Source organism: Mustela erminea, chromosome 1 (genome assembly GCF_009829155.1).
Source record: "Mustela erminea isolate mMusErm1 chromosome 1, mMusErm1.Pri, whole genome shotgun sequence".
NCBI lineage: Eukaryota > Metazoa > Chordata > Mammalia > Carnivora > Mustelidae > Mustela > Mustela erminea.
The window spans coordinates 59,274,919-59,285,527 of record NC_045614.1 but is presented as its reverse complement, the minus strand read 5'-3'; the positions used below and the strand labels follow the sequence as shown (position 1 = coordinate 59,285,527).

At 48.7% G+C, this 10,609-nt stretch overlaps 1 long non-coding RNA gene across 1 annotated transcript; it reads left to right on the top strand.

Annotated features, from left to right (window-relative positions):
* Window positions 1-1,031: 1,031 nt before the first annotated feature.
* On the top strand, window positions 1,032-8,988 carry LOC116588222. Its single transcript, XR_004284859.1, has 3 exons — window positions 1,032-1,169; window positions 6,133-6,348; window positions 8,773-8,988. It is a non-coding gene; the product is annotated as an uncharacterized LOC116588222 (long non-coding RNA).
* Window positions 8,989-10,609: the final 1,621 nt, after the last annotated feature.

Here is a 10,609-nt window from a genome sequence, read left to right as displayed (position 1 = left end):
ATCTTGCATTATGTGTGGCAGCAGCTTCCACTTACCACACAAGGCCATCATGAGGCAATGGGCATTGGGGAGGGTCATTCCAATGCCCCTTCAGCTGCCTTGCGGGCCACAAGCTAAGTTGTGATGCAGAGAGGACTCAGTCACTCCTACCACCCTGGGCAGAGCTAGAAGCAGGGAAGTGAGGAGTCAGGAAGAAAAAGCTGCTGAGGTGGGGTGGGGGAGCAGAGTAGCATCCAGAGTCTTAGCAAGGGAGAAGCTCATGTCCAAAAGCTGAGGCATTCATTGAGGACTGAGGCTGAAAAGCCAAGGTGAGTGGGAGCAAGGCTGCTGCCCACACAACCAGAGAGAATTGCATACACTGTATCTATGCTAATGTTGCTCATGGAGTTGTGCAGTGCACAACCTGCACAACTGCCCAAGGTGGCTCTGCATGGGCGAAGCACTTTCACTGGAGGGCGGCAGAAGTACTGACTTCCCTTCCCTAGTGTCAGGAAGCCCTATAAGCTCTGCCTTAGACCCCAGTGCCATCTTGGGATGAAGGAAGAAAAGGGAGGAAGAGCCCTGTTAGGAAGGTGAACTGTGACCTGGATTTAACATTTTTCCAAAAGAGACTGTATTAAAATAAAAGAGATTGTTTAAATATCACTAAATTGAGTTGTTATTTGTTTGTTTGTTTTTTTCCTGCTTCCCAGTAGGGTGGAAGCTTGGGATCAAGATTAGATAAGCTACAGACAATTAAGAAGATGCATTAACAAAAATACCTGAGCAGAGCTGTGCACACAACCCTAGAGACCACGCCAGGCTAGCATGCAGAGTGGAGACCTGCGGCCTTTGCCCACTGCCTCCAGTCCTTAGTCCCCATCCTAGTACAGATACAGGAGTGGGACTGGCCACACCTTCTGGCTGACACATGACACCTATCAGCCAATCAGGGCACCTTTTTCCTCTGGTCAGGCTTAGCCTATCACCTGAGCAGGGACCATTCCTCCCTCCTCTCTCCCCCACAAACTGTTGAAAAGAGAAAATGCACTTTGATATGGGGTTAGCTTGTAAACCAAGGGCAGGTTGGGGGTTGGGGGGGAGGGCACTTCATGAGCCTGCCTAAATGTGAAGCCAACTCAGAGGAGTGCAGCGCCAAGAGATGATAGACACAGGAGAGAGAGGTGGAGGTAAGAGATAGAGAGGAGAGAAGGAGATGGGGGGAGGGTGGAGGACAAAGGGAAGGAAGGAGAGGGGAGAGAGAGATTAAATTCCTGGATCCAGCTATGCCTGAACTAGTACTAATCTACTCTGGCCTTTGGTGACATTTGCCAACAAATTCTTTGTTCCCAGTCTTGCTCGAATCTACCTGCTCTTGTGATGGGGCACCTGTGTGGTTCAGTGGGTTAAAGCCTCTGCCTTTGGCTCAGGTCATGATCCCAGGGTCCTGGGATCAAGCCCCACATCGCTTTTTCTGCTCAGCAGGGAGCCTGCTTCCTTATCTCCCTCTCTGCCTACTTGTGATCTCTGTCAAATAAATAAAATAAAATCTTTTAAATTAAAAAAAAAAATCTACCTGCTGTTGTGATTTAGAGTGCAGTGCTGTTTGATGCGATAGCCCCTGGTTGCATGTGGCCACTGAGGGTTCTAAGCGCGCGCACTCTATAGTCTGAGCTGAGACGTGCTGTGAGTAAATATTCCACATTTGCTGTGAAATATCTCATTAAAATTGGTTACATGGATTATATGTTGAAGTGATAATATATTGGATTGACAGGGTTAAGTAAAATATGTTATTAAATTTAATTTTACTTGTGCCTTTTAACTTTTTAAAATATGGCCTCTAGAGAATTTTAAATTACATTTCTGGTTCACATCGTATTTCTATTGGACAGAGTGGGATTAGACTAATTTTCTAGGGATGAAAGAATATGCTTTGTGCATGTATGTGTATGTGTGTGTGTGTGTGTGGTGTCTGTCTTATTGCCAGCTGCTTATAAAGAGTTCTCTAAGAAGAATGATTTCTGCTAACCAAAGGGGTTCTTGATTTTCTGAGTGTGTGACAAAAGGCTTGAGGCTATGTATGCGGTCTATGCTAAAGGTGCCCATGGAGTTGTGTACTACATAACCCGCACAACTGTACAGGGTGGCTCTGTATGGGTGAAACATATGTGAATTTGGGGTGAGAACTGGGGAAGTAAGGAAACACTCTACTTTTTGTTTTCTAAATGGCTTCAGTGAGCTGTGAGTCACATATCATACAATTTACCCATTGAGGGTGTACAATTCAGTGCTTTTTAGTATATTCACCCATGGTATGGCGGTCACTCTAGTCAACTTTAGAACATTTTCATGGGCTCAGAAGAAACCCTACACCCCTTTGCATCCACCTCCTGCTCCCTGCATTGCCCCCAGCTTCTGGAACTACTCATCAACTGTCTGTCTCCAGAGATGTCTGTTCTAGATTTTTCGTATAAGTGGAATTGTGCAGTATGTGGCTTTTTGTGCCAGGCTGTTTCCTTCCACGTTACATTTCCAAGGTTCATCCGTGTCATACGTAACGTGTGTCTGCCCCTCATTCCTTTTCATGGCTGAATCATCTTCCGTTGCATGCACAGACCACAAAATAGTTATCCTTTCCCCAGCTGATGGACACTTGGTTTGTTTCCACTCTTTGCTATTATGTGGAAAGCTGCTGGGACCCTTTGTGTACACGGTTTTCATGGGACGGATATCTTCCTTTCCCTTGACTATGTATCTAGGAGTATAGGGTCACGACTGCTCAGTCAGGTGGTAACTCCATGTTTAACCATTTGAGGAACTACCGGATTGTTCTCTACTGTGGCGGCACCATTTTCCATTCCCACCAGCGAAGTCCTCCAAAACCTTGCTCACACTTAGCATTTGCTGGGTTGTTGTTTTTTTCCCTTCTAACAAGGGCCTCCCAATGAGGTGATCGCTCACTTGGGTTTTGATTTGCATTTCCCTGATGCTGAGAGATGTTGGGCATCTGCTCATGTGCCTGTTATTCGTGTTATCTGTTTTAGAGAAATGTCTGTTCAGGGCCTTTGTGCATTTTTGAAGTGGGTTGTTTGGTTTTTGTTCTTGGTTTTAGTGGTTCTCTGTACGTTCTGAATATTAGTCAGTCCCTTATCAAATATGTGATTCACAGATATTTGCTCACATTCTGTGGATTGCCTGTTACTCTGTTGATGGTGACCTTTGATGCACAAAGGTTTTTAATTTTCATGAGGCACGATTTGTCTTTTTGTTTTTTTGCTGCCCATGCAATGATCTTAAAAACTCTTTTTTTTCCTTTGAAATCGTCTTTATTTTATTCCATCCTCTTTCTTGAAAGGTGTTTTGCCGAGTACACGATTCTGCTGAGTTATTGTCTCTTGGCACTTTGGAGATTTAACTCATCATTTTATAGCCTCCGTCATTACCTGTAAAAGGTTGGCCATCAGTTCAGTGGTCTTTCCTTGAAGGTGGTATTCTTCCTTTCTGGTTATTTTTAGGATCTGCTTTTCATCTTTGGAGTTTTGGCTTTTAGATCCAATATCTTCCTGATCCTTGCGTCAGTTACAACAGAATGTTCTGGATAATGAAGCTTCTGGTGGGGGTCCTATCTCAGCCTTTCTAGGGATGGTGCAAGGACTTCATTCCCCTTGTTCAACACCTTCCCCTGGAAATCCCCGAAGTGGTTCCTGTTCTGTGCAACAAGCCGGCACAGGGACAGGGCCCCCAGCCCCTGACCACCACATTGTGAGCAGCATTTTTGCCCTTTGTCTGAGTCCCATAAGCTCTGACCCCCAACACCTGTGATGAAGGTTTGGGGTTGGAGCTCATGCTCCCATGGGGTTAGGGGTCTCCACCCTACCCCGGTATTTCCCATTCACTCTTCCTTCCCTTGCTCTTACTAACCTCCCACCCATTCTTGGAGCCCTGTGGGAGAGGCAAGAGGGCTCCCCAGCAGCTCCCCTTTGGAGCCGGCCATCTGGCAGATCGTGGTTATTTCTGTGGGTGATCCAGGGTGTAGAACGTGGTTGAGCAGTGTTACTGTCCCTGTCCCTGCTGAAGCCTCTGACAGTTCCTTACAAACCATCAAGGCTCCTTGCTGGCCTTTCTGAAAATCTTGGGGGCATTTCCAACAGCCCCATGGCCCTGGTACACCTTTAGAAGACCCTCTATTTCTGTCTGCAGCCCGGGACCCTCTTTCATGACAGGGGTCTCTGCCTAGAGCCATTGCGGCCACAGGAGGTGAGAGATCAGAGTATTCCTCCCTTAACTGCCCGCCCTTGAGACTGTCCCCTTCTGCCTCCACCCACCCGGATCAGTGGACGGCTGGGGGTCCTGCTCACACATCAAGGCAAAGGGGAAGAAGGAGGGTAAGCCTGGATTAGGAAGCAGCTGCCTAGCTACAGAGCCGCTCCATTCCAGGGGCGCTTTCCTGGCAGGCCCCACGAGGGCCCATTAAACCTCCCAGGTGGGGGTCCTTGAAGGCAGATAGGCAGTCACTCTTGACTTTTGAATTCCTGCCAGTTAAAATACTTCCCATAGCAACTGACTCTCAAAATGCCTCCCACCGTGGGCCGGATTGGAGTCAGCAGAAGAAATTTACCCAAGCTCTTGGCAGGCGGGGCTCAAAGATCCTTTGGGATGGGAGCAGCAGGAAGAACCAATGGTGTCACCCTGAGGGGGTGTGTCCCCTGCTTACAATCCCTGAATTTTAGAAACTCAACAGCACGGGGTGGTAATTCTAAAGCTGGCTAGTCTGCTTTCCCAATCCCTGCCGTCCGGGGCCTCCTGCTCGGGGAGGCTCTCCCAGCCACTGCACGCCCAAGGGCCCTTTCCCTAAAGCGATCTCTATCTCTGCTCTGCTTACCTTTTCTCCAAAGCCTGTGTCACCGCCATTTATGTTCTCACCGCCTTGTAAGGGCAGGGATTTTGTCTGTCTCGGTCCCTGGCTATACCTTCTCGAACCCGGAACAGTGCCTGGCACACAGTGGGGCCGCATGAATGGCTGCAGAACACATGGGTGGGTGACGCATGAAGGCCTGGTCTCTGCGTACGCCTGGCCCCGCTGTTAGCGGGGCGTCCTCCCCTGCTTGCAGCCAAGCAGTTGTGCCGGGCCTGTTCCCCTCAGCACCAAGGACAGATGGCCTTTCTGGGGCAGGATGAGCTGTTCCCATAGCCTGTTCCTGGGGCTCTGGGGGACGGTGGATAACTCCACCCATCTCTGTACCTCCAAGAAATCCTGCGCTTCCCTGCCCTGGGGGCCATTCCTCGCCTGCCCTGACACTGTGGCTTTCCACCCCGACTGGCCCCCAGAGCTCTGGGTCCAAACCCCATCCATGTCTGTGCAGAAGTCGCCCTGGGTCCAGAGGTGCGGGCTCCAAGCCTGCTGAGGTAGATGGACAGCAAAGCCATCCCCATCTCTCAGCTCCCTGCAATTCCTGTGCTGCCCCTCCCATGAGGAGGTGGTGGCCACTTCCCTGCCCCAGAAATCTGGCCTCCCAGGGACTCAGGCAGACCCTCAAGTGGTAGCTGCTGGAGGTGTCTGTGCGCACTCTGGAGGCCGGGCCAAGATGCCTTTCGGGGTTCACTTTCTCATGGATCGAGAGGAAAACCGAGGCCACCTCGCTGAATTGTGAGAGGCCATGTGGGAGAGAGGCCAGCTGCCCCAGTCAGGAACCCCTGAACCCTGCCTGGAGCCGGCTGACCCACACAGCTGACCTCCAGGCCTTGGGGCAGCCATCAATGCTCGCGGTTTTGAGCCCTGGAGTTTTGGGGTGGTTTGTTAGGCATGAGTTACCAGATAAAATATAGGATACCCAGCTATGTTTGAACTTCAGATAAACGACAGGACATTTTTTGTTGCTTGTCTGAAATTTAGATGTAACAGGGTGTCCCGTGTTTTTATTCTTTAGGTCTGGCAATCCCAGGGGAGCAGAGTGGTATGGGCTGAATGGTCCCCCAAATTCACCTGCTAAAGTCCTAAATGCCTCACCTGGTACCTCAGAATGTGGCTGTTCACAGTTCGGATTTTAAAGAGGTCATTAAATTGAAATGAAGTCATAGGGCCTGTCATAGGCAGGTCATGAAGTTTAACCTGATTTAACCTGGTTTAACCTGATTTGGTGTCCTTATAAGGAAAGGAGACCCCTACAGGACACAGAAGGACGACCGTGTGAGATGTCGGGGAGAAGACCACCACCTGCAGGCCCAGGAGAGGGGCCTCGGAGGAAGCCAACTCTGCCCACACCGGATCGCAGCCTTCAGCCTCCAGCCTCCAGAACGGAGAGGAAGTGAATGTTTGTTATTCAAGTCGCTCCGTCTGTGGTGCTTGTTACGTGCCGGGGCCAACAGGTAGACAGGGACTGCGGCTATGTCACCTCTGGGGGCAGGGGCACTCAGCACGTCTGTCCCGGCTTGCGCAAGCAGCCCTGCTGTGTCCCTGGACCGCCTCCAGGGCGAGCTGCACTGGGCCTGCAGAGCCGAGGGGTCCACACAGCGCCCCGTCCTCACCAGCCTAGGGAACCGTGTGGCCGATTCTGTGCATGTAGAATCAGGAGGCTGTTTTCTGCTCCTGTTTGGTAGGCTATCCCCCAATGAATGTATGTTTGGGTGGAAAGCTTGCTTTCCCAGGGGAGCACGGGGCCCTCTATCAGGTGTGAGCACATGGGTGTCTCCCCAGGACATCCCAGGTCAGGGGGGCCTGACAGTCCAAGCTGGGTCATGGGCTGTAGAAGACAGCTGGCATTCGAAGGCGCCCTCCCCTCCTCTAGTGTTTCTGAGTCCCTGCCCAGAGCTGTCCTCCCAGGCCTGCGTGGTGGCTGGTGGGGGTTGGGGGGTGTGGGGGGTAGTGGCTAGGGGTGCTCATTGCTCTCCTTTCCATCCTGCCACTGGCTGGCCGGCTCCCCCTCCTAGTCTGTGGGACTTCCGTTTCAGAGCTGGAAGGTTGAGGCTCCCTCTCCCAGCCACCTTCACAGCCAGAACTGGGCACACGCCCCTGCTCACAAGCAGCCTGGGCCCAGGCCATCTGCTGGCGGGGTAGGGGCACTGCAGGCCTGGTGCTCACGGCTCCGGCCTGCCTGTGGCCTTGCCACCCAGGCATGCAGTGAGACTGTGACTGTGGTCCTAATGTGGCTTTTCCTGCCTGGGTCCCCTTTCCTCCTGGCTCTCCTCTCTTTTCCTGGAAAGCCTGTTAGCTGTGCCTGACCGTCGACTTGTGGAGTTTCTGTTGCTTACAGTCAAGGATTCTGACGGTGTCTGTCGAGCCGGGGAGTTGCACGCACAAGGTGCTGGGCTATCAGGACCAGATGTCTCCATTGGCCATGCAGGATGCCTGTTCCCTGCCGTCGGGTCCGCTGGGGGCAGGAAGTGGGGGAGCATCTTCGTACATTCCCAAGTGGAAAAATGATGCCTCCTCCTACTGCCTTATGCCCAGCAAACCTGGCGCCGTGTCCAGACTCGCCCTGCTTCCTGCTTAAAACGATCTAGCACCCAGACCTGCATTTTCCTGCCCTTCCAAGGCCCTGGTGACAATTGCCTTGTGGTGTGTTAACAAAACACATAAACTGAAATTGTTATCAGGATTGTGGGGCTACGTAGAGCTCCATTATTTTCGTTGCATCTTGTTTATTAATATTAATTAATTAATATAAATTAAGATAAGTTAATATAAATTAATATACATAAAAAGGCTATGAATTTTCCTTTGAGGAACATTAGCTCCTATGGAGTGTTCTTAGTATTCCTGGATATTCCAAATTTGGATTTTGATTTTGTCTTTGATCCAAATTTTGCTTAAGAGAGAGCTTTAAAATTTTCAGACAAAGGGCCTCAATGTTAGCTATATCTAGTTTTATTAAATTGTGAATAGAGACTTTTTTGTCCTTAGTGTTTAACACCATGAAATGGGTATAGCTTAAAAACTCAGGTCGAGGCATTCTCAAGCTCGAAATAGAAATTTTGTCCTCTGTCCTACCCAAGTCCACACCCAAGTTGACTATTTCAACTCTTTCAGATGCCTTTTCTGTCCCCCATCATCATCTGCCTCAATAACAGAACTTTCTGCAAATTCTAAGCATGTGAACATTAGGCACTGTCTGCTGAACTTCACCTTTATGAAATCGTGCTGTGCGGCCCCGCTCCCTCCCATCCTTTGTGGCTATGTCCCAAGTTTTGGTTAAATCAATAGCCAGTGTTTATATTGCTCTGGTTGTGTGAGCATTGTCCATAGCTGAGTCACATGGTATGCCACAATCTTATTTTTTTCTCGTGCGATTTTTTCTTCTCTGGAATTGTCCTTTTTTTTTTTTTTTTTTTTTTTTGCTTAGTCACTATTACTATGATTCAAACATAGTCATAACCCATAACCCACAAATTTAGATTTTTTCTTGACGACATCCCCCCGGAACCTGGATGGTTAGACTGGCTATAGCTGTGGTCTCGCCCCTTCCTCATGGTCTGGAAATCCCCTTCACCTCGGTCCATGGTCCCATCCTTAGAATGGGCGTGGGGTCCCCATGCCTCTTTCTTCCATGGTTGTGCCCACGTATAGACTGAACGTTTCTCTGGCAGGTTCCTTCATTCCTATATATGGAGGAGGCAAAATAGTCGAAACCCTATGTGTCCGAAAATATGGTATTTTACATTTATAATGTAAAGTATGTAAAGTATGGATTTACTCTTACACTTGATAATCACAATCACTCGGCTGGGTGTTGGGTTCTAAGGAGGAATATGTTCTTCTACAGCATTCAAGGTCATCTGATCCTTGTCTTCCAGCCTCCAGGCTTGCTGCAGAGCAGGGGGACACCACAGGGGTCCTGCCCCTCTGGGTCATGCAAGAAGACTTCACAGTGGAGCCAGCAAGCCTAGGGAAGAGGGGCCGGGAGGGCACGAGGAAGGAGAAATTTATGCATATCCTTACAGAATAAACTGAACTTTTAATAAAAATTATACTTATTTATTTGACAGACAAAGATCACAAGTAGGCAGAGAGGCAGGCAGAGAAAGAAGGGGAAGCAGGCTCCCCGCTGAGCAGAGAGCCCGATGTGGGGCCGGATCCCAGGACCCTGAGACCACGACCTGAGCCAAAGGCAGAGGCTTTAACCCACTGAGCCACTCAGGTGCCCCTAAACTGAACTTTTGCCAGCTACAGACCCTCAGCCTAGGCTTAACTCCCTCCTCCTCATGACGCCGAATCCTTTGCATTCTTCCCTTTAAGGGAGCCAATGCCATTTGACACTTCATTTGGATGTTCACCCAGTGGATCCCAGTTCACCTTGTTCTGATCCCTATTTTGCATAGAGGACCTGAATGAGAACTCATGACCTTCGTCTTTATAACCCCGCCTGCTGTGTGTCTTCTTCAGAGCCCTAGTCAAGTTGGTGCCTGAATCCGTGTCTCCCAATTTATAATTCGAATTGCTCCAATAAATGCCTTTTTGTTCAAATTTGTAGGGAGTGCTTTCTTGGTCAGCACGGGATCTGTTTTTGTCCTTGGGATGCGTTTATGGTCTCTTGCCTACCGTGCTGAGATTTGACAGTGATGAGCCTCATTATGGGTCTTTCATTCCTTGGGTCCTTCATGAGGTCTTTCAATGTGGGAACTAAACTTACTCCATTCTGGTATATTCTCTTTTATTGTTTTCTTGGATGATTTTCTCTCCATAGTTTCCCTGAATTCCCATTATTCAGACATTAGACATCTTGGATCGCCGCTCTGATTTCATGATTCCTTCCCTTTTATCATTTTATCTTCCTCTCTGGAAGATTCCCTCAACTTCCTCTTCCAATCATCCTATTGAATTTTTAAACTTATGTTCCCACATGTTTAATTTCCAAGATCTACTTAGACATTGTTCTCTGAATTTTCTTTGTTAGGGCATCTGTGTTTCCTTTTTGGATCTTCCCTTATCTCTCTGAAGATATTCATTTCAATTTTTCTTTGAAGTTTTGCTTGGCTGACTGCATCAGGCACCCTCTGAGACCCTCTGTTTTACTTTCTATTTTCCATGTTAGAGGCTTTCTCTGGGTGATCCTTGCCTGTCTATTCATAGTTAAAAGGGAGGCACTAAAAGCTGATTAAACACATAATGAATATCTGTAAGAGGAGAGATGGGAAATTGCCCAAATGCTCATCAGTAGTACAATAGAATAAAACAGCGTATTCCCCCAACGGGATACTCAGCAGCAGTGAAAATGAATGATGTATACACACATTTGTACTCTCAAAAACATGATATTCAATAAAAGCAGCCAGATATGATGCAGCACACATGCATGGTTTCATTTGCACGATGTGTAAAAACAGGCAAAATGAATTTATGCCGCCAGAAGTCAGGATAGTGGTTATCTTTGAAATGGGATGGAGGCTGGGAGGGGGTGAGGGGGCTTCCCAGATGTTGATGTATTCCATTTCTTGGGCTTGTACTGGTCACACGTGTATTCAGTTAGTGGAAACTTGTCTAGCTGGTGGATGCTTACAATGAGTGCATTGCATTGATTATAGTTTAATACATTTAACATCATAAAAATGAAACTGTGCTGGGGGTGGGGCTTGTGGATGGGTGGTCTCCTTGACCCCACAGGGCCAAGCTGTTCCACTAGAGAGGAACCTT